This window comes from Oncorhynchus keta, chromosome 34, assembly GCF_023373465.1.
Source record: "Oncorhynchus keta strain PuntledgeMale-10-30-2019 chromosome 34, Oket_V2, whole genome shotgun sequence".
Lineage (NCBI taxonomy): Eukaryota > Metazoa > Chordata > Actinopteri > Salmoniformes > Salmonidae > Oncorhynchus > Oncorhynchus keta.
Window position 1 is genome coordinate 62957331 of NC_068454.1, and position 25301 is coordinate 62982631.

Consider the following 25301-nt stretch of genomic DNA (forward strand, 5'->3'; position numbering starts at 1 on the left):
CGAACATATCCATATCTTGTTTGGATGTGAATAGGCGATGACTTGAAATTCGACCAGCCCCAGAATTTCCACTTCCTGTTTGGACATTTGCCTGCACTATGAGTTCTCTTATACTCACAGACATAAATCAAACAGTTTTAGAAACTTCAGAGTGTTTTCTATCCAATAGTAAACTGATAATATGCATATATTAGCATCTAGAGTAGGATGCAGTTCACTATGGGCACGCAATTCATCCAAAGTGAAAATGCTGCCCCCTATCCCTAACAGATGTTTAACATGTAGGTGTGTGTGAGCTGCTTGTTTGTCCTTCCAACCATATATATGGAAGCTTCTGAAAAGAGTGGAATGAAGTTGCAAATAAAACAAACATCCTGTAAAATGTTTCAGCGGCCAGAGTTGTACATGATTACGTACCAAGTTGTGATTACTAACAGTGGATTTTGTAACGGTGTTTACATGTTAACACAGAGTTGAGAGGAAGCCCAGGCTGAACAGTCTTGTTGCCTTAGCTCTGGTGGTGGACTCGTTCCTCTCTACTAATGTTACCCATTCAGTAAAGACTATGCTGGCACCATTATCTCAAAGCCCTCTCAGATCTTTTTTTCCCCTTCCAATTCACATTTCCGTTTTTCCTTTTTTAAGTGTTTACTTTATGCTACTCTTATGCTGGCTTGCATATCATACTTTTAGATTGAGGCGAGTTTTCTTATTTTTTAAGGAAAATAAGATTGAGCTCCACATACGATATTGTAAGAGCCTAGAAAGTTTACTGAACCCTGAACAGATGCTTGCTTTTTCCCTTACTCCTGGAAAATACATTTTGAAATTGTGTTGACGAGTTGATCGCAGTGCACCAATCAGATAGGATCATGCTCGTACTAACAGGTGGCTTATTGATCTGTGGTGTTGATTAAACTGTGCAACTTTCTCCTCTTTTCCAAAGGAAAATAAAACGCATAGTCCTACCCTCTAAAATAAATCTACTGGGCATTTGGGAGCAATTTGAAGTCTGGGACCTTTTAGTGCCTTGGAGTTAATCATGTTTTGCTGTTGAACTTGAAATGGAATTTGGGTTTCACTGCACACAAGTGCTGAACATGTTTTTGTTTTGTTCTTTCCCAGGCTGTGCTTTGAAATCTGAACTGATCCATTACAGCTCTTACAGATGGCCAAGTACCAGCATTCATCGATCAACATTTTGCTACAGACCAAAAAAGAGCAAAACAATAGAATATTGGCCAGAAGCCCATGCATATCACGCAACCCACAAATAGGCTGTTATTGATACACTACAGTTTAGATTTTTTTTTCTTGGTGCTCTTGGCCTTTTTCACTGATACTGGGGGCATAGATAAAATAGAAGAAAGTACAAATAAACAGAGCTATTATAGAATTTGAGACAATAGAGGAACCAGTGTTAGCATGTGGCTGCCAGCTGGTCTGTTTTTTTTTTTAGTCCAGTGGCTTCTTTTTTTAACATGTCTTTACAGGTTGAACTACCTGCTGTGTTTTTGGGGAACTAGGTCACATACACGACCTTGACCAGTTGTCTAGGATAGATAAGGTCCCAGTGTTGGATTTAGGCCAATTGTCTCTAATCATGCCGCCAAAAATGTTCAATTGCAGATGATTTTGACCGACCAAGTTCAGTCTAACTATAAATAGCCACTGCAATGGGAGGGAAAATGCACTTTCTTGAGGCTCTGCTGAATCGACTAGCAGAAGGAATTTTCCAGAACAATGACTAGGTTAATGTGTTTACAAAATGTTAATTGTGATTGATGGCCCTCATGTTTGATGGCCCTTTACCTCCCTTATCTCACCTCATTTGCTCACAACGTATATAGACTTATTTTTCTACTGTATTATTGACTGTATGTTTGTTTTACTCCATGTGTAACTCTGTTGTTGTATGTGTCGAACTGCTTTGCTTTATCTTGGCCAGGTTGCAGTTGCAAATGAGAACTTGTTCTCAACTAGTCTACCTGGTTAAATAAAGGTGAAATCATTATTTAAATACAAAAAGTTAAGCAAGCCCTTGTCCTGATTTGGGATTTCTGTAGTGTATGTTTTTGTGGCCGAGGACTTGGATAACCCTCATAATGTGCTATAATTCACAACATGAACCATGTACTGCAAGAGCATGGACATGCTCTGGCATCATTTAAAAAATCATACCTAAATCTAGGTGTCAGCCTATCCAGAGGAACAAAATCACTTACTAAACCAACAGGTTGTTATTTGTCACTGCTTGAAAGATCTCTGCCATATTGTCAGAGAGTGGAGAATTCAAAAAGAGAAATCCAAAGCTTTCTCAAACCACTCTGTGCTGAAAGGAGAACTGGCAAAGTGAAGCCTAATTCTCTTTAAGCAGATTGCCAGAACAGATTGTGTTCTGAGATGCCCTGTGATTTGGCCATCTCCAACTCTCTCTAGGATTTGTCAACAGATTTTGTTCATAATCTGCCCATTATCAATGTAAACTAAGTGCAATTTTGTTAACTTCCCTTTCTCTGAATAGAGAAGAACCTGTAAAGAAACTTGTCCTCTTCTGCTTGGTTAGTCAATGGTATTTCTCTTCTGACATTTTAAGCACAGAACATTTACATCTCTTTTTGTTGCTGCTTGGGTCTTTCCTTTACTTCAAAAATCATTGTTTGCCTTCCACTATAAACCTGGCTATATTATTGAGAGGGGTATCGAACATACGAATCCTGCCCACGGGTGGTTTGAGTAAAAAAAAAATGTAAAAAAAAAAATATAAGAATTTGAACGGTAGTATATATGTTTTGGAGTCACTTATAAATGTCCTTGTTTATTTAAATAAAAGCTATTTTTTAAAAAAGTCCATTAAAATAACATAAAATTGATCAGAAATACAGAGTAGACATTGTTAATGTTGTAAATTACTGGAAACGGCAGATTTCTTTATGGAATATCTGCAGTCGTCGCCAAAAGTTTTGAGAATGACACAAATATTAATTTCCACAAAGTTTGCTGCTTCAGTGTCTTTTCAATATTTGTGTCAGATGCTACTATGGAATACTGAAATGTAATTACAAGAATTTCATAAGTGTCAAAGGCTTTTATTGACAATTTACATGAAGTTGATGCAAAGAATCGATATTTGCAGTGTTGACCCTTCTTTTTCAAGAGCTCTGCAATCCGCCCTGGCATGCTGTCAGTTACCTTCTGGGCCACATCCTGACTGATGGCAGCCTATTCTTGCATAATCAATGCTTGGAGTTTGTCAGAATTTGTGGATTTTTGTTTGTCCCCCTGCTTCTTGAGGATTGACCACAAGTTCTCAATGGGATTAAGGTCTGGGGTGTTTCCTGGTCATGGACCCAAAATATCGATGTTTTGTTCCACGAGCCACTTAGTTATCACTTTTGTCTTATGGCAAGGTGCTCCATCATGCTGGAAAAGGCATTGTTTGTCACCAACTGTTCCTGGATGGTTGGGAGAAGTTGCTCTTGGAGGATGTGTTGGTACCGTTCTTTATTCATGGCTGGTTTCTTAGGCAAAATTGTGAGTGAGCCCACTCCCTTGTCTGAGAAGCAACCCCACACATGAATGGTCTCTGGATGCTTTACTGTTGGCATGACACAGGACTGATGGTAGCGCTCACCTTGTCTTCTCCGGACAAGCTTTTTTACGGATGCCCCCAAGAATTGGGGATTGAAAGGGGATTCCTCAGTCTTCAGCAGTCCAATCCCTGTACCTTTTACAGAATATCAGTCTGTCCATTATGTTTTTCCTGGAGAGAAGTGGCTTCTTTGCTGCCCTTCTTGACACCAGGCCATCCTCCAAACCTCCAAAAGTCTTCGCCTCACTGTGCGTGCAGATGCACTCACACCTGCCTGCTGCCATTCCTGATCAAGCTCTGTACTGGTGGTGCCCCGATCCCACAGCTGAATCAACTTTGGGAGACTGTCCTGGAGCTTGCTGGACTTTCTTGGGCGCCCTGAAGCCTTCTTCACAACAATTTAACCGCTCTCCTTGAATTTCTTGATTATCTGATAAATGTTTGATTTAGGTGCAATCTTACTGGCAGGAATATCCTTGCCTTTGAAGCCCTTTTTGTGCAAAGCAATGACGGCACGTGTTTCCTTGCAGGTAACCATGGTCGACAGAGTTAGAACAATGATTCCAAGCACCACCCTCCTTTTGAAGCTTCCAGTCTGTTATTCAAACTCAATCAGCATGACAGAGTGATCTCCATATTGTCAACACTCACACCTGTGTTAACAAGAGAATCACTGACATGATGCCAGCTGGTCCTTTTGTCAGGGCTGAAATGCAGTGGAAATGTTTTTGGGGGATTCAGTTCCTTTGCATGGCGAAGAGGGACTTTGCAATTAATCTGATCACTCTTCATAACATTCTGGAGTATATGCAAATTGCCATCATACAAACTGAGGCAGCAGACTTTGTGAAAATGTATATTTGTGTCATTCTCAAAACTTTTGGCCACGACTGTACATAGATGTAGAGGCCCATTATCAGCAACCATCACTCCTGTGTTCCAATGGTACGTTGTGTTCGCTAATCCAAGTTTATAATTTAAAAAGGCTAATTGATCATTAGAAAACCCTTTTGAAATTGTTAGCACAGCTGAAAACTGTTGTTCTGATTTAAAGAAGCAATAAAACTGGCCTTCTTTAGACTAGTTGAGTATCTGAAGTATCAGCATTTGTGGGTTCGATTACAGGCTCAAAATGGCTAGAAACTCATCAGTCACTCAAATGAAGGCTATTCCATGCGAGAAATTGCCAAGGAATTGAAGATCTCGTACAACGCTGTGTACTACTCCCTTCACAGAACAGTGCAAACTGGCTCTAACCAAATAGAAAGAGGAGTGGGAGGCCCTGGTGCACAACTGAGCAAGAGGACAAGTAAATGAGTGTCTAGTTTGAGAAAGATGCCTCAAGTCCTCAACTGGCACCTTCATTAAATAGTATCCGCAAAACACCTGTCTCTACGTCAACAGTGAAGAGGCAACTCCGGGATGCTTGCCTTCTAGGCAGAGTTGCAAAGTAATGCCATGTATCAGACTGGCCAATAAAAAGAAAAGATTAATATGGACAAAAGAACACTGGACAGAGGAAGATTGGAAAAAAATGTTATGGAGAGACTAATCTAAGTTTGAGGTGTTCGGATCACAAAATAATATTTGTGAGTCGCAGAAAAAATGAAAATATGCTGGAGGTGTGCTTGACGCCATCTGTCTAGGATGGTGGAGGAAATGTTATGGTCTCGGGGTGCTTTGGTGGTGGTAAAGTGGGAGATTTGTATAGGGTAAAAGGGATCTTGAAGGAGGAAGGCTATCACCCCATTTTGCAACGCCATGCCATACCTTGTGGACGGTGCTTAATTGGAGACAATTTCCTCCTACAACAGGACAATGACCCAAACTGTAATAACTATTTAGGGAAGAAGCAGTCAGCTGGTATTCTGTCTATACTGGAGTGGCCAGCACAGTCACCGGATCTCATACCTATTGAGCTGTTGTAGGAGCAGTTTGACCGTATGGTACGGAAGAAGTGCCCATCAAGTCAATCCAATTTTTGGGAGGTGCTTCAGGAAGCATGGGGTGAAATCTCTTCAGATTACCTCAACAAATTGACAACTAGAATGCCAAAGGGCTGTAATTGCTGCAAATGGAGGATTCTTTGACGAAAGCAAAGTTTGAAGGACACGATTATTATTTCAACTAAAAATCATTATTTATAACCTTGTCAACACCGTGTCTATATTTCCTATTAATTTTGCAACTCATTTCATGTATGTTTTCATGGAAAATAAGGACATTTCTAAGTGACCCCAAACTTGTGTGTGTGTTAGCTCAACCATTCCGTGGGGGACCCACCGATCCTGGGACGGTTGAGCTAACGTAGGCTATGCAATTAGCATGAGGTTGTAAGTAACAAGAACATTTCCCAGGACATAGACATATCTGATATTGTCAGAAAGCTTAAATTCTTGTTAATCTAACTGCACTGTCCAGTAGCTATTACAGTGAAATAATACCATGCTATTGTTTGAGGAGAGTGCACAGTTATGAACTTAAAGTTAATAAACCAACTTTGGCACATTTGGACAGTCTTGATACAAACATTTTAACAGAAATGCAATGGTTCTTTGGCTCAGTCTACATAAGCCTAAATTGCTTCTGGGCTGGAATAATACATTATGGTCCTTCTCTTGCATTTCAAAGATGATGGTACAAAATAATACAATAAAAACATGTTTTTTTTCTTTGAACTTTTACCAGATCTTATGTGTTATTCTCCTACATTAATTTCACATTTCCACAAACTTCAAAGTGTTTCCTTTATATGCATATCCTTGCTTCAAGTCCTGAGCTACAGGCAGTTAGATTTGGGTATGTCATTTTAGGCGAAAGTTGGGGGGAAAAAGTGGTGGATCCTTAAAAGGGGATATATATATATATATATATATATATATTGCTTTTTTAAATGACTTAAACTAACTGTGTAGAAATGATAATAGCCCTTCATTCATACAGTTTCTTGACTGTCCAGTTCTAATATTATTGACCTGCTCCAGCTTGTTTTTAAGAAGAAGTCCACTTGTTAATATAATTGTCTGTGTTCTAAAGGAACTTTCGGAACCCTGCTTCACAATATATTAATTGATGCATGACAGCGGCAGAGGGATTTGATTGATGTGACATGCAGGACCTTCGAGGTGTGAAGATCTTAATTTACGCTAAAAGCCCGATTTTTATTTTTTATTTTATTTTTTATTAAATTGACCAAATGGAGCAGATGGTCTAGCCAAGAAATAGACCATTACATATGGTGAATGTCTGACTGTAAGTCCATCTTGAATTTGCCCGTTTTAAATAATTGTTATTTTGGTTTTTGTTTAGATTGCGGATGTCTTCACTTGGGGTGGCGATCATAACCAGCTAGTGCCAGTCATCTATCCGTGTCAGCTGGCTGAATCTCTACAGTCAAATTTGTTGAAAGTTTAAGGTAAGACTGCCGTGAATTTTAATTGCAGTGAGATGAATGTTGATTTGGAGTTGTAGCTCTGGCTATGAACGTTCTTCTTACTGTTTGATCTTTAATAATTCTGGATACGAGTGGTTTGATGAGATGAGTGCAAGTTCTGCTGCCTGGAGGCACCCAGTGACAGATTGATAAATGGAATCAGTGTGAAAGGTTATTAAGCCACTATTTTAATTGTAATTACATATTATTCATTAGATTTTATACAATATTTTAATCAGTCTGCAGAGCTGAGTAATTTTCATGGGCAAATGTAGGGGGTAACTCCTCTTCATAACTTTGAAATATCCTTGCATTTTGTTTTTGTAGATTAGATATAACATGATAATATGTGTTTATTAGCATGACAATAGCAGATTGAGGAATAGGCTGTGATGGAAAGTGTCTTAAATTGCGTTATGGCCAACCTGCCAGTCATGCGGGTATTGAAAAAAACAACTGCATAGATTCCCCTAGTGACTGTAGCCTAGATGAAGAGGCATCCTGTCTAGTCTGACATTCCCTGGCGACCATGACCACGGACAGTAGAGGACAGGGCCAAGGTGTGCTGGTGACAGGCCATCTCATGGGATGGGTCTGAACAGATGGTTGGCCAGATGCAATCTAGCTGTGACCTTGGACCAATCTGAGGGTAGAACCAGTGCAAATGTCTAAAAAAACATGTCCATAATATCAGTCTAAGACCCAGTACTTTGTTATTGTTTGGTGTCTGTTAGTGAGCGATTTACATTTTATTTTACATTTTGAGGACATGCAATTAGAGCAATTTCTGCACATATGCAGTCTTTGGGGAGTGTGTCCTTCTATTGCTTAAACAGCAGCTTCTCTCTTCTCAATAATTCCCATCTCACCTGCCACTTGACCATCCAGGGCTCAGAGGAGATGCCCCAACCCTGGCCCAATTCAAACAGCCAGATCCAGAAACTGAGTGAGAGGAGCCTGGGGAATGACTCCCACATCAGCCCAACACTCGCCAGCCCTGTAGAGTGATTTAAGAGCAGTGAAGGGAGGGGCAGGACAAGAGCTGGATTGGGGACCGGGGGTGAGGTTAGAGGTGTCAGGCGTATAATTGGGGTGAGGAGATCTCGGGGTAGATGGAGATAAGCTTTATTAAGTCAGTTGAACTTGGATGTGGCCCGTCCACCTTGCTCTCCCACACACCCACACATACAGGCCAATCTTCTTCCATTTCCATAAGAGACTCTGTTCAACAAAGACATAGAGTGCAAACTCCTCAGGCTCCTTTCAATCAGAGAAAAGACAAAGACCTCATTAATCTACAAATGCTAGTGGGAAAGCTATCTATGGTCCTGTGTCCAAATGGTTGACACAGTTCCAGTTGAAAACATATGCTTCTGTCAGATAGTTATGTTTTAAGGACTGATTAGTTAATATGCAAGTGTGTTCAGTAGTTTCAGGGCTTTTTTATTTGATTCAAAGCCAGTTTGACACAACACTTTGTCAGTGATGTCATTAGTTGGAGAAATGTGTTTTTATTTTCTTCAAACAGTAAATGCTAAATTGTTAATGCTCAATCATTGAAGTCTCCCCTTCGCTCAGGCTCTTATTCTGCTATGCCCTGTAGAGGCTTGTTTTTCAAAGCCACTGTGAAGGAAAGGGACATTGACAGCCTGGACACAGCTCTCTTTTCCTGAGAAAATAGTTTTACACTCTGAGCAGCAAAACAAGAGAAAGTTGATGCGGAGAGGTCACAGGCAGAATTAGCTGCCTCCCTCAGTTCCTCCCAATACAAATTGGTTTCTGAGGAACTCAAGAAAGAGGCTGGCTCCTTGTTCTCTGCTTCCTTAGTAGCTTGTTAATCCCCAGCTCTGTCCGGAGGGGAAATGCTTGCGCACACACTACCCCCCAAAAACGACCCCCTGTCCTCCTACCCAATCCTACAGGGACTTGCTAATCCTGTGCCTGGTCATGGTGGGGAGATTGCTGGCTTTTCAAAGCCCGTCTCTGGCCAGACTTCAAAGTCACAGCGATACAAGGCTTGAGAAAGTGGGCTTGGCGAATGAGGTCTGCTGTGAGCAAACCTGCTATGAGGGTCACCTCAAACGTTACCTATGCACTTTCCCCAAGGCAACACTGAGGAGTTCAGTCTCGAGGGGATGGCTTTCTTGATTGGGGTACTGGGTGGGGGATAGCTGGTTTGTCAGATGTGTGTGGAGGCCCTCTCTGGCCATAACATGTGAAACCTGACAGAAGGATGGCAGGGCTGTGAAGCTATTTCTCTCAATTTGAAGAGCTGCTACCAAATTGAAAGGTACCATTTCAAGTGAAATACAGGGAAAAAATAAATGCATGGAAAGCCCTTTTCTCCCTTCCTTTTAAGTCTTTAAAATTCTTCAACTGACAAACTCCTAATTCAAGTCTATCTGTGTATAGGATGTATCGTGAGTCAGGATTTTGACTCTGGATGTATTAATTGTGCGACATCTCACTGTTTATAATTTTACAGCTCCTTTGCCAAGAATCACTCCAATTACTACCATGTACATTATTTTTGGGTCCTCATACTCAGTTAGATTCTCATAACAATTTGCTTGATTGGAGCTGCAAGGATTCATGCCAGCTTAGTAGGATTTTCAGGGTCATTGCACTTACTATTTTTTTGTGATCAACAGTAGTTTACGGTCTTAACAAGCCTGTGATAATAATTTTGTAAGTATGAATTTTCTTAGAGTTTTCTGTTCAGCATCTGTCGCCCTTTCTTAGAAATGATTTAACACAACACCATACTTGTTATTTTAAATGGCATGACTAATCTTGTGGGCTTCAAATTCAAAGTGTTTAAGTACAAATGTTTGTTAGTCCGACCAAGTGGAAATCCAGTTTTCTAAAATATTTGTCCTCATTTTGTCATCCTCTTGAGTTATTTGTCTCGTTACTTAAATGTAATCAGAAGTCTTTGTTGCTTGGACGGCTGAGAGGGCTTGCTCAATTTAGACCCTTGATTAGAATAAAGGAATGATTACAGTGAAGGACTCCTTACTCCTGAATACTTGGCTGCTCGCTTGTTTAACGAATGCAGCGTGCCCGTGCAACCTGGCAATTAGTTTAAGTGAACTCCCCTGGCTCCAGATGATGCTTTTTGCCTTCCCGACCAGGAAAGTGCTGGGATGTGTGGCAAGTGGGATTCTGTCCTAATGCTCTGAGACAGCTTTGCCCTGGGCTAACTCAGTGTAAGAGGTCAGCAAGGTTTAGTAGAATAATGAGGAGGTTCTGTTAACTACAGATACATTAGTAAATGTGATTTTTACAATTCATTGAGCTTATTCAATTAGCAAACACTAGCCTATTATTTAGTACAGATCATTCTCTACAGATTGATTTACATACCTTTTCCCTCCTTTTTTAGGTGATAAAAATACTTTATTTCTACACTGGTTCGTCCTTTAAAAGTTGCAGCGTACTGCAGCACAGCTTGCATGGTGCCACAGAATTCTATGGCACGTTATTTAAGTGTCCGCCATTGTAAACATTAAAGCTAGTTAGTGCTAGTTTGACCACCAGAGGGCATCTTTGAGAATAATTTGATAGCCTTCAATAGTGGCTGTACTAGATATTTTTTTTTTTTTTGTAAGAACGTAGTATTTTGAGAAATGTTGCTTAATTCAATTGATTAATATTATGGTGTTTGTAACGGTGCTAAAATACACTGGTCAAAAAAATAAAGGGAACACTAAAATAACACATCCTAGATCTGAATGAATGAAATATTCTTATTAAATACTTTTTTCTTTACAGAGTTGAATGTGCTGACAACAAAATCACACAAATTATCAATGGAAATCAGATTTATCAACCCATGGAGGTCTGGATTTGGAGTCCACACTACAGGCTGATCCAACTTTGATGTAATGTCCTTAAAACAAGTCAAAATGAGGCTCAGTAGTGTGTGTGTGTGGCCTCCACATGCCTGTATGACCTCCCTACAACGCCTGGGCATGCTCCTGATGAGGTGGCGGATGGTCTCCTGAGGGATCTCCTCCCAGATCTGGACTAAAGCATCTGCCAACTCCTGGACAGTCTGTGGTGCAACGTGGCGTTGGTGGATGGAGCGAGACATGATGTCCCAGATGTGCTAAATTGGATTCAGGTCTGGGGAACGGGTGGGCCAGTCCATAGCGTCAATGCCTTCCTCTTGCAGGAACTTCTGACACACTCCAGCCACATGAGGTCGAGCATTGTCTTGTATTTGGAGGACCCCAGGGCCAACCGCACCAGAATATGGTCTCACAAGGGGTCTGAGGATCTCATCTCGGTACCTAATGGCAGTCAGGCTACCTCTGGCGAGCACATGGAGAAATGCCACCCCACACCATGACTGACCCACCGCCAAACCGGTCATGCTGGAGGATGTTGCAGGCAGCAGAACGTTATCCACGGCGTCTCCAGACTCTGTCACGTCTGTCACGTGCTCAGTGTGAACCTGCTTTCATCTGTGAAGAGCACAGGGCGCCAGTGGCGAATTTTCCAATCTTGGTGTTCTCTGGCAAATGTCAAACGTCCTGCACGGTGTTGGGCTGTAAGCACAACCCCCACCTGTGGATGCCGGGCCCTCATACCACCCTCATGGAGCCTGTTTCTGACCGTGCACATTTGTGGCCTGCTGGAGGTCATTTTACAGGGCTCTGGCAGTGCTCCTCCTTGCACAAAGGCGGGGGAAGCGGTCCTGCTGCTGGGTTGTTGCCCTCCTACGGCCTCCTCGACGTCTCCTGATGTACTGGCCTGTCTCCTGGTAGCGCCTCCATGCTCTGGACACTACGCTGACAGACACAGCAAACCTTCTTGCCACAGCTCGCATTGATGTGCCATCCTGGATGAGCTGCACTACCTGAGCCACTTGTGTGGGTTGTAGACTCCATCTCATGCTACCACTAGAGTGAAAGCACCGCCAGCATTCAAAAGTGACCAAAACATCAGCCAGGAAGCATAGGAACTGAGAAGTGGTCTGGTCACCACTTGCAGAACCACTCCTTTTTTGGGGGTGTCTTGCTAAATGCCTATAATTTCCACCTGTTCTCTATTCCATTTGCACAACAGCATGTGAAATGTATTGTCAATCAGTGTTGCTTCCTAAGTGGACAGTTTGATATCACAGAAGTGTGATTAACTTGGAGTTACATTGTGTTGTATGTATGTTATGGCTTCAAATCCTATTGCTCTTTAAATAAATAAGACCTACACCACTTTTAACAGCACATTACTCAACATTAGTGAGACTAATGTCGCCTACAGTATATCGAAAAATATGTTTGTTCAATGATGTGACCGCCAATAATTACATATGGGTCTCCCGGTGGTGGCTGGCACAGGTATCGAACCTGCATCTGTAGCAACACATTTTGCACTGCGATGCAGTGTCTTAGACCCCAATCAGGAGGGCTGTTTTAATACTGTACATGGTGTCCAGGTCAAGAGAACCAAAACATTTCTTTATTAAAGACTATCAGGAAGAATGTTGGCACTTATTTTGATCCAAAGCCATGAATGAGTGAGTCACTCAGCTTTATGTAGATGCCGGGCTATAGGACTGTGCCATCAACTTGATAATATATAATTATATTTTGGAGGTTATTTTGTTGTTGTTTTTTTAACGAAAGTGAGCGATTGTAATCTGAGGCCAAAATAATATTTGTAAAGGCCAAAACATTTATTTCTGTTTTTAGAGGGGGAGAAACGCTGGGCCAATTGTGCGCCGCCCTATGGACTAATTATGGTCAGATGTGATGTATAATAATAATAAATAGGGATGCACGATATATAGGGATGCACGATATATCGGTAAACCTATCAGAATCGGACGATATTATCTAAAAATGCCAACATCGGTATTGTCCGATGTCTAGTTTAAAGCCGATGTGCAAAGCCGATGTCAAAGTTGACGTGCGTACCTATATAACGTAGATACATGCCGTAATGACGCCACATACAATTTTGCGCTACACGTGCAACACAGCATTCATAACCTAGCCCACAATGTCTGCTGTGTGGGTCAAGCAGTCAACAAGTCGAGCAGTCATTTGAAAGAGTAAGACAATTTCAGCGAGAGAACTCAAAGGCGAAATTCATTAAACCCAAGATAATGGAATTCATTGCCCTTGACAATCAACCGTTCTATGTCGTGGGTGATGTTGGCTTTCACCGACTGGTCGAGCACCGGTTCACAATACCAAGTGCACTATTTTTTAGATGTTGCCCTACCGGAGTTACACAGTAATAGCGTCGCTGCTATTAGCTTCAAGACATACATACTATGGAATGCCGTTTGGGTCTTTGTGTGTCAAAAAAGATACAGTAGCACTGTCAAAGATGTACAAAAAAGACTGCAAACAACGACCACAAAACGATGTGTTTACAATACCGCGTTGGTAATCAAATCAAATGTATTTATACAGCTCTTTCTACATCGGCCAATGTCAAAAAGTGCTGTACACAAACCCAGCCTAAAACGACAATATAAATAGTAGAATTATGGCATACTTTTATTTTGAAGGCTAACCACAAAGTCTACTATTATGGCTAATCCTTATTGTGGCTAGCTTCACGTAGATGGGTCCGACCACCATTAATCAAATAAAAACTCTTCTACATTAGGGTTATTTTAGATGATGACACCTAGCTATATAGTTAGCTAGCTAACTACAGCTACTGAAACAGATTATGTAGTTTTACTATGTTTTTGGGGAAGAACATTGTTTGCATCCATGAGCTAGCTAGCTTTTTTTATGACCAGCACTGTAGGTGCGCAATACAACTTCCCCAGCATCATAGCATACATGAAATGCAAGTGATAGTGTAATTAATGAACTTGTTAAATTATTGTTACGTGAAGTCATATTCCGGTCCTGATTGGTCAGCAAGCTTATTTGACATGTCAAATAGTGTTATCTACTGCTCATTGTTTTCTTTTTGACACGCAAAAACCCGAACTGCGTTCCATAGCAAAGATCCAAACGGCGTTCCATAGAAATCCTGGTTGAGAATGAAACGACTGAACAAATGACCAACGAAACAGCACAGCAAGTAAGTGAAAGAAATAGGTTTTGATTATGTTTTACTGGTAACGGGGACATGCGTAAATGCCAACAAAATAACTTTTTGGTAAGTGTGGTGTATGTGTGTGTGACTTTTATTTAACTAGGCAAGTCAGTTAAGAGCAAATTCTTATTTACAATGACGGCCTACCCTGGCCAAACCCGGACAATGCTGGGCCAATTGTGCGCCGCCCTATGGGACTCCCAATCACGACCGGATGTGATACAGCCTGGATTCGAACCCGGGACTGTAGGTGAATGCACCAATTTGTAAGTCGCTCTGGATAAGAGCGTCTGCTAAATGACTTAAATGTAAATGTAAATGTGATGCCTCTTGCACTGAGATGCCGTGCCTTAGACTGCTGCATCTGTGTGTGTGTTAACTATTTAACTGTACTAGAATGCTTAAAAGGCCACCATTTTTTTGGCAAGGAAAATAACTGATATCGGTATCCGTCAAAAATGTCATATCGGTGCATCACTAATAATACTTTTTGTGGTATTATTTGTTTTGTCTTTTCTGGTAGATTAAACTGAAATTGCAACCAATCACAGCCAACCTGACTAAGAAATACATTTGACGATATAATTCTCCCCTACCCTCCTCCTAGGCAAGTCTCTTGTCCAGATACCTGCTAATAGCCATAATGGCGCTGTACAACGTGACAGTGTGTGTTTTGAAAGAGTATTTTCCAGTAAGCAACTATTTGTTTACCTTCATTAGAGAACCTTGTTCCAATATTTCTGTAATTCAGTGATATTTATTCACATAGTAATTAGTTATAGATCCATAACTAAATTAACATCAGTATTTTAAGTGTTTTTATCATTATTTTTTTTATTTAACCTTTATTTAACCAGGTAGACTAGTTGAGAACAAGTTCTCATTTGCAACTGCAACCTGGCCAAGATAAAGCAAAGCAGTTCGACACATACAACAACACAGAGTTACACATGGAATAAACAAACATACAGTTGAAAAAGTCTATATACAGTATGTGCAAATGAGGTAGGATAAGGGAGGTAAAGGCAATAAATAGGCCATGGTGGTGAGGTAATTACAATATAGCAATTAAACACTGGAATGGTAGAATGTGCAGAAGATGAGGAATGTGCAAGTAGAGATACTGGGGTGCAAAGGAGCAAGATAGATACAGTATGGGGATGAGCTGGTTGGATGGGCTATTTACAGATGAGCTATGTGCAGGTGCTGTGAGCTGCTATGACAGCTGGTGCTTAAAGCTAGTGAGGGAAATAAGAGTTTCCAGCTTTAGTGATTTTTGCAGTTCGTTCCAGTCATTGGCAGCCGAGAACTGGAAGGAGAGGCGGCCAAAGGAAGAATTGGTGATAGCAAGTTCAAACAGGTGCCATTAATGCAGCTAACGAGTTGAGGACAGAGGAGCCTCTTAACCTGTTACTCCTACCCCTTACCTTTTCGAGCATTCTGTTAAAAATCGCGCAACATTTCAGCGCCCTGCTGCTCATGCCAGGAATATAGTATATGCATATGATTAGTATGTGTGGATAGAAAACACTCAGACGTTTATAAAACGGGTTAAATCACGGCTGTGACTATAACAGAACGTGCGTTTCATCGAAAAGCGCAGGAAAATCTGATCACTGAAAATGGAAAAATATATCCATCCGCCACATCAACCCATTGTTAAAGGCGAACCACATTAAATGGGGCTGAGGTTGCAATACCTACAGCTTCCACACGATGTCAACAGTCTTGTCATTTGCCGAGGCTTTGTTTCTTGGTCAAACGAAGAAGAGACAAGCCATTTGTTCAGGTCTCCGACCGATATTTTGGTTGAGATTTACCCAGACATTATTTCCAGACGTGCCCCATATAGAATATACATCGCCTCGTGATCAATTTGATCGCTTATTAACGTGTACTAATACCTAAAGTTGCATTACAAAAGTAGTATTTCAGAAGTGTTTTGTGAAAGTTTATCGTCAACTTTTTTCATTTAAAAAAATGACGTTACGTTATAAGACGCTTTCCCTCGTTTATCACACAGTCTTCATAGATCGATATCTAGGCTATATATGGAAAAAAAGACCCAATAGTGATTATGGGACATCCTAGGAGTGCCAACAAAGAAGATGGTCAAAGGTAATGAATGTTTTATATTTTATTTGTGCGGTTTGTGTAGCGACAACTATGCTAATTATTTTGTTTACGTCCCCTGCGGGTCTTTTGGGGTGTTACATGCTATCAGATAATAGCTTCTCATGCTTTCGCCGAAAAGCATTTTAAAAATCTGACTTGTTGCCTGGATTCACAACGAGTGTAGCTTTAATTCAATACCCTGCATGTGTATTTTAATGAACGTTTGAGTTTTAACTAGTACTATTAGCATTTAGCGTAGCGCATTTGCATTTCCAGATGCCTAGATGGGACGCCTGCGTGTCAGGTAGGAGCAAGAGGTTAAAGAAGAAGTTTACAGGTCTGTGAGAGCCAGAGATCTTGCTTGTTTGTAGGTGACCAAATACTTATTTTCCACCATAATTTGCAAATAAATTCATTAAAAATCCTTCAATGTGATTTTTCTGGATTTTTTTCCCTCATTTTGTCTGCCATAGTTGAAGTGTACCTATGATAAATTACAGGCCTCTCATCTTTTTAAGTGGGAGAACTTGCACAATTGGTGGCTGACTAAATACTTTTTTTGCCCCACTGTACCTGCTGGAGCGTGTGCTACAGGTGGGTGCTGCAATGGTGACCAGTGAGCTAAGGTGGGGCTTTACCTAGCAGAGACTTGTCGATGACATGGAGCCAGTGGGTTTGACGACGAGTATGAAGCGAGGGCCAGCCAACGAGAGCGTACAGGTCACAGTGGTGGGTAGTATATGGGGCTTTGGTGACAAAACGGTTGGCACTGTGATAGACTGCATCCAATTTGTTGAGTAGAGTGTTGGAGACTATTTTGTAAATGACATCGCCGAAGTCGAGGATCAGTAGGATGGTCAGTTTTACGAAGGTATGTTCGGCAGCATGAGTGAAGGATGCTTTGTTGTGAAATAGGATGCCGATTCTAGACTTAATTTTGGATTTTGAATTCAGTTTCTTCGACCGCTGCGCCATTCAAGTGCTGTACAATGAGACCAGTCGGGAGTAGGCTACAGTAATACAGAGACAGAGTAGCGCCTTAGATCCCAGATTATGATTTTGGGTCCCAACTCCCCCTTGCACTGGGCTGGAGTAATGAAGGAGTGGCGCAGGGTACCGTACTAAACCACAAATTACCTCAAGTCCCGCAGCATAATCGTAAAACTTTTAATGGAGCAAACACTGTATGCCAGCTTTGAAATTTCTAATCAAAATGTATTTGTTACATGCTTACTTATGAGCCCTTAACTAAGAAAATATTTGCTCAAAAATAATCAAACTATAAAAAAAAGTTAGTGTACCGTGTCAATGTGCGGGGGTACAGGTTAGTCAATTGAATTGAGTTAACATATACATGTAGGTAGGGGTAAAGTGACTGCATTGATAATATACAGCGACTAGAGTCTGTATTGTGTACCAGGGCTCTACTCTTACCTTATTAACAAGGAGCACGTGTGATCATTGCAACAATTATCATCTGGGTAAAAAAATATATATATTGGCACACTATTGCTCCTAAATAGAAAATCCAGGTCGCATATGCGCCTACATATTTGTGTGCGTGTAAAATGGTTGCACTGTAGAGCCCTGTGTTTTGGAGTGTATTCTGTCCAGCGTCCACATAAACAGTGCCTACCCTTTGCAGGGAGCTGGAGAGACCGCGTGTATTGATCTGGTCCATGAGACGGATGGTTTATGTGAAAGACTGATACTGTAAGCAGCAATGGACTTGGAGCTGTCTGCATCATGTGGAAGAACCAGTCTGATGAGCGATATTGACAGGGGAGCAGGGCTTGGAGATTTACAGTGGCAGGTTGTTTTTCCTCCTCCTTTATCTTCTGGGTTATTACAATGTGAAGACGGTTGGTATTTTTAGTAGATCACAAAACCCCCAATCAGAATTTCTCTTGGAAATGACATGGTGGAGTTGGATGGTTTTGTCCAGTGAAGCATTTGTTAGCGTTGAGGGGGATGTTTACTGGTAGTGGTGTCATGCTGTGACTGCTGCAGCAGGCTACAAGTTCTATCTCATTGACTCTCCTATTTAATATAATTGATGTTTATAAATTCCCTAGGTACAGCATTACAGGGATTGCTGTATTAATTGCACACGTATGTCTTTTAAATAGGTAATTGCAAGCCATTTGGTGGAATATAAATGCACTCTGCTTGTGTTTTAATGGAGTTTATTTATATGGAAGTACTACGGGCCCATTTCATTAATAAATACAGGCAATAAAATAGTTGCTTTCCCTTACTTGACCTCTCGCCACATTTGTTTGACTCCTCCCATTCAGTTCCATTCGTACGTGGCTGTGCATTTCAAGGACATTTCACATTTCCTATTTCCGTGTTTATAATGCATGTCATTATATTACTTTTTCTACCGAACCACAACCTTGCATTTTTGCAGCCAATTGAGTTTGTAGTGCAATCCGGAGGTTCCCATTCTTATCACAAACCTTCCCTCCCCCACTGCCGTTTGTCTGTCCCATGATGAATGACCTCTCTATGGATGCCGACACCGGTGGATTGGACATGGTCACTAAACCTCTTGGTCCGGAGTCCCCTCCCCATACTCAATGTTATCGACTTGCTCATAGCCCTTGCTCCCTATGTGGGTGGGTGAAATGATCTTCCACCGGGGCCCCTGTCCCTTCTTGCATTCAATATCCATTTTCTTCCAGATCATGTACAGTGCCTGTAGAGGTCTACACCCCCTTGAAGTTTTTCACCTTTTGTTCCATTACAAAGTGGGGTTGAAATGGATTGAACTGTTGTTTTTTTTTGTCATTGATCTACACAATACTCCATAATGTCTAATTAATACAAATTCTATCACTAAAAACTTGTCACCCCCTTTGTTTAGGTAATCCTAAAATTAGACAAGAAGTCAAATTTGGCTTAACAAATCACATAAGTTATATGATCTCTCCTCCATACATACAACATCAAGGTCCCACAGTCAGGTATTGAGTTTCAAGCACAGATTCAAGTACAAAGACCACAGAGCTTTCCGAAATCCTCATAGAGAAGTTTAGTGATTGTTACATGGGTAACTATAAAACATCTAATCAAATGTATTTATAAAGCCCTTCTTACATCAGCTGATATCTCAGTACAGAAACTCAGCCAAAACCCCCCCCAAAAAGCAAGCAATGCAGGTGTAGAAGCACGGTGGCTAGGAAAAATTCCCTAGAAAGGCCAGAACCTAGGAAGGAACCTAGAGAGGAACCAGGCTGTGAGGGGTGGCCAGTCTTCTTCTGGCTGTGCCGGGTGGAGATCATAACAGAACATGGCCAATATGTTCAAATGTTCATAGATGACCAGCAGGGTCAAATAATAATAATCACAGGGGTTGTCGAAGGTGCAACAGGTCAGCACCTCAGGAGTAAATGTCAGTTGGCTTTTCATAGCCAATCATTAGGAGTATCTCTACCACTCCTGCTGTCTCTATAGATATTAAAACAGCAGGTCTGGGACAGGTAGCGCGTCCAGTGAATAGGTCAGGGTTTCATAGCTGCATGCAGAACAGTTGAAACTGGAGCAGCAGCATGGCCAGGTGGACTGGGGACAGCAAGGAGTTATCAGGCCAGGTAGACCTGAGGCATGGTCCTAATGCCCTCAATCTCACACAAATCATCAAGGAACCCACCAGGTACAACCCTAAATTTGTATACATGGGCCCCCTAATTGACATTATCATGACCAACTTGCCCTCCAAATACACCTCTGCTGTCTTCAATCAGGATCTCAGTGATCACTACCTCATTGCCTGTATCCGCTACGGGTCTGCGGTCAAACGACCACCCCTCATCACTGTCAAACGCTCCATAAAACACTTCTGCGAGCAGGCCTTTCTAATCGACCTGGCCCGGGTATCCTGGAAGGATATTGACCTCATTCCATCAGTTGAGAATGCCTGGTCATTCTTTAAAAGTAACTTCCTCACCATCTTAGACAAGCATGCTCCGTTCAAAAAATACCGAACTAAGAACAGATATAGCCCTTGGTTCACTCCAGACCTGACTGCCCTTGACCAGCACAAAAACATCCTGTGGCGGACTGCAATAGCATCGAATAGTACCCGTGATATGCAACTGTTCAGGGAAGTCAGGAACCAATACACGCAGTCAGTCAGGAAAGCAAAGGCCAGATTTTTCAAGCAGGAATTTGCATCCTGTAACTCCAAAAAGTTCTGGGACTTTAAAGTCCATGGAGAACAAGAGCACCACCTCCCAGCTGCCCACTGCACTAAGGCTAGGTAACACGGTCACCACCAATAAATCCGTGATAATCGAAAACTTCAACAAGCATTTCTCAACGGCTGGCCATGCCTTCCTCCTGGCTACTCCAACCTCGACCAACAGCTCCACCCCCCCGCAGCTACTCGCCCACGCCTCCCCAGCTTCTCCTTTACCCAAATCCAGATAACAGATGTTCTGAAGGAGTTGCAAAACCTGGACCCATACAAATCAGCTGGGCTTGACAATCTGGACCCTCTATTTCTGAAACTGTCCACCGCCATTGTCGCAACCTATTACCAGCCTGTTCAACCTCTCCTTCATATCATCTGAGATCCCCAAGGATTGGAAAGCTGCTGCGGTCATCCCCCTCTTCAAAGGGGGAGACACCCTGGACCCAAACTGTTATAGACCTATATCTATCGTGCCCTGCCTATCTAAGGTCTTTGAAAGCAAAGTCAACAAACAGATCACTGGCCATCTCAAATCCCACGTACCTTCTCCGCAGTGCAATCCGTTTTCCGAGCCGGTCACGGGTGCACCTCAGCCACGCTCAAGGTACTAAACGATATCAAAAAAGACAGGACTGTGCAGCCGTCTTCATTGACCTGGCCATGGCTTTCGTCTCTGTTAATCACCATATTCTTATCGGCAGACTCAGTAGCCTCGGTTTTTCTAATGACTGCCTTGCCTGGTTCACCAACTACTTTGCAGACAGAGTTCAGTGTGTCAAATCGGAGTACATGTTGTCCGGTCCTCTGGCAGTCTCTATGGGGGTACCACAGGGTTCAATTCTCGGGCCGACTCTTTTCTCTGTATATATCAATGATGTTGCTCTTGCTGCGGGCGATTCCCTGATCCCCCTCTACGCAGACGACACCATTCTGTATACTTCTGGCCCTTCCTTGGACACTGTGCTACCTAACCTCCAAACGAGCTTCAATGCCATACAACACTCCTTCTGTGGCCTCCAACTGCTCTTAAACGCTAGTGAAACCAAGTGCATGCTTTTCAACCGTTCGCTGCCTGCACCCGCACGCCCGACTAGCATCACCACCCTGGATGGTTCTGACCTAGAATATGTGGACATCTATAAGTACCTAGGTGTCTGGCTAGACTGGAAACTCTCCTTCCAGACTCAAACATCTCCAATCCTAAATCAAATCTAGAGTCTGCTTTCTATTTTGCAAAAAAGCCTCCTTCACTCACGCCGCAAAACTTACCCATGTAAAACTGACTATCCTACCGATCCTCGACTTCGGCGATGTCATCTACAAAATAGCTTCCAATACTCTACTCAGCAAACTAGATGCAGTTTATCACAGTGCCATCCGTTTTGTTACTAAAGCACCCTATACCACCCACCACTGCGACCTGTATGCTCTAGTCGGCTGGCCCTCGCTACATGTTCGTCACCAGACCCACTGGCTCCAGGTCATCTACAAGTCTATGCTAGGTAAAGCTCCGCCTTATCTCAGTTCACTGGGTACGATGGCAACACCCACCCGTAACACGCGCTCCAGCAGGTGTATCTCACTGATCATCCCTAAAGCCAAAACCTAATTTGGCCACCTTTCCTTCCAGTTCTCTGCTGCCTGCGACTGGAACGAATTGCAAAAATCTCTGAAGTTGGAGACTTTTATCTCCCTCACCAATTTAAACATCTGCTATCTGAGCAGCTAACCGATCGCTGCAGCTGTACATAGTCCATTGGTGTATATAGCCCACCCAATTTACCTACCTCATCCCCATACTGTTTTTATTTTATTTACTTTTCTGCTCTTTTGCACACCAGTATCTCTACCTGCACATGTTCAGCTGATCATTTATCACTCCAGTGTTAATCTGCTAAATTGTAATTATTCACTCCTATTTATTGCCTACCTCCTCATGCCTTTTGAACACAATGTATATAGATTTTTTTTTCTGCTATGTTATTGACTTGTTTACTCCATTTGTAACTCTGTTGTTGTCTGTTCACACTGCTATGCTTAATCTTGGCCAGGTCGCAGTTGCAAATGAGAACTTGTTCTCAACTAGCCTACCTGGTTAAATAAAGGTGAAATAAATACAATTTAAAATGCAGTTGTCCTTCTGAACTGAGCTGCATGACAAGAACTAAACTGCTTGGGGATGTCACCATGAAGCCATTGGTAATTTTAATGGCTTTGATTGGAGAACGGAGGATGGATTAACAATATTGTAGTGACTCCACATAACCTAAATGACAGAGCGAAAAGAAGAATACAAATATACAGAATGCAAAGGAATGTACTTTTTTGCTGAAATGCGAAGCCTTATATTTAGGGCAAATCTAACACATCACTGAGTAACAGCCTCCTTATTTTCAAGCATGGTGGTGGCTGCATCATGGTCTGGGTATGCTTGACATCGGCAAAGACTGGAGTTTTCTAGGATGAAAAACAGGATGGAGCTAAGCACAGGCAAAATCCTAGAGTTAAACCTGCACCAGACACTGGGAGAATTCAACTTTCAGCAGGACAATAACCTAAAACACAAATCCAAATCTACCCTGGAGTTGCTTACCAAGAAGACTGAATGTTCCTGAGCTGCCAAGTTACAGTTTTGACTTGAATCTGCTTGAAAATCTAACAAGACATGAAAATTGCTTTCTAGCCATGATCCCCAACACCTTGACAGAGCTTGATGACTTTTGAAAATAATAATGGGCAAATATTGCACAATACAGATGTGCAAAGCTGTTATGATACTTACCCAAGAAGGCTCACAGCTGTAATCGCTGCAAAAGGTTTTTCTAACATGTATTGACTTGGGGGTGGATACTTATTTAATCCAGGTATATTAGTGTTTTCTTTTTCATTAATCTTTAAAAAAAATGTATAAAAAATTATCCACTTTGACATTAGAGTATTTTGTGTAGATCGTTGACAATTAAATCAATTTTAATCTCACTTTGTAACACAAAACGTTAAGAAATTCAAGGAGGGTGTAGCCTTTCTACAGGCACTGTACACTGTGTACCTACTGCTGCTACCATGCTCCACCGGCACCCTCCTTCCATATCTGCCAGGTCAAGCCTGAGAGATGGGTTAAGCGCCCTCCTTACAGGCACCTGTATGACACAGGGAGAGAAGGATGAGGGCAGACTGATGAGACGAGGACAAGAAGGGCAGATGAAGAGGTGGAGGGAAAAGGAGATTACTTAGGGCAGACCAGGGGGGTGAGGGAGGTGATAGATTCCATGTACTTTGTGATGGGCATTAGGATGGAGCAACCTGCGACCCCCTACACACACACACACACACACACACACACACACACACACACACAGCCTTGCTCTCTGTCAGCATATCTCTATCAATCTGTTCATCCTGTTGGTGGTTATTTTCAATCACCTGCCCCCGTGGCTATGCTAGACCTCTCATCCACTCCATTATTTATTCCCATCTTCTCTTCCTTTCTTTTTCTCCTTCCTTATCTCTACTCTCTCCAGATTTTTCAATATGCCTGTGATTGGTTCACTGATGCGGTGTGCTCTCCAATCTCATCCCTATTCATAGTCTTCTGAACACATCTCTTTCCCCTGCCCCCTTCCCTCTGCATCCCTCCAACAGTCTCTCCACTTTCCACTTGTTATGTTTTTGTTTAAGACATTTTGTTTGGCTTTATAGTCACTTTTACTTATTCGATTGACTTCCCTCCAGTAGCTCGTTGACATTGCATCACAAGCAAAAGGCTTTATAAGCTATTTACACGTTCACTCTCCATAATTACTGCTGAAACAAGCAGCTCGGAAGTTATGCTGCCTCCTGACAATCTCCCAGCATTTATCACCCACTGCTAAGGCTTTCTCTAACTGTGTGGCTGCCATGATTACCTTGCAGATCAGAGTATGTAAGTGAGGTACAGTATGTAAGCAGGATTTTTCACACTTCTCAAGGAAATCACTTCCAAAATGGCACCATACCTAAGGTCCCCCAAATAACAGGATTTCAATTGCAGAAAGCTCAAAACTGCCAAGCCACCATCTGGGTTTCCATGGAGATTCTCCACTCTCTGTGCTCTAAGTAGAGAACTTCAATTCCATTACTCTCAGATTGCCCTGTCAAGCACACTTTTGCAGAGGTTTTGTTCGGTCTTTCACTCCTGGCCTCCTTCAGCGCATGGGGCTATAGAACATGGGATCAAGCTGTCAAGAATTGGCCATAGGGCAGAGCAGGAATACGGGGGACACTTTCCCTAAGGTTAGTTGATTCCCTGTAATGATCGCCAGCCTTTTTGTCTGAGAAATGTCTCTTGTGCTTATTCCATAGAATGGGTATTCGCATTTATTTACTGTATGTGAGAAGCGCCACATTCTTTCAAATCAAATCAAATTTTATTTGTCACATACACATGGTTAGCAGATGTTAGTGCGAGTGTAGCGAAATGCTTGTGCTTCTAGTTCCGACAATGCAGTAATAACCAACAAGTAATCTAGCTAACAATTCCAAAACTACTACCTTATAGAGACACAAGTGTAAGGGGATAAAGAATATGTACATAAAGATATATGAATGAGTGATGGTACAGAGCGGCATAGGCAAGATACCATAGATGGTATTGAGTGCAGTATATACATATGAGATGAGTATGTAAACAAAGTGGCATAGTTAAAGTGGCTAGTGATACATATATTACATAAGGATGATGTAGAGTACAGTAGATACCCTACATTATTCATCTCATATGTATACGTATGTAAACATATTAGGTAGCATTGTTTAAAGTGGCTAGTGATATATTTTACATCATTTCCCATCAATTCCCATTATTAAAGTGGCTGGAGTTGAGTCAATGTGTTGGCAGCAGCCACTCAATGTTA

General features: G+C 41.9%; 1 protein-coding gene across 8 annotated transcripts in view; it reads left to right on the plus strand.

The window, feature by feature from the left end:
* LOC118367503 (semaphorin-6D-like) overlaps positions 1–25301 on the plus strand; it is a 166555-nt gene that overhangs the window by 19164 nt on the left and 122090 nt on the right. For 7 of the 8 annotated variants that reach the window (XM_035751040.2, XM_035751041.2, XM_035751033.2 and 4 more), the window contains one exon: positions 6902–7007. The exons of the other annotated variant lie outside the window; for it this stretch is intronic. The gene's annotated coding sequence lies outside the window, so the exon portion shown is untranslated. The remainder of the gene's footprint in view (positions 1–6901; positions 7008–25301) is intronic. 8 annotated transcript variants of the gene reach the window in all.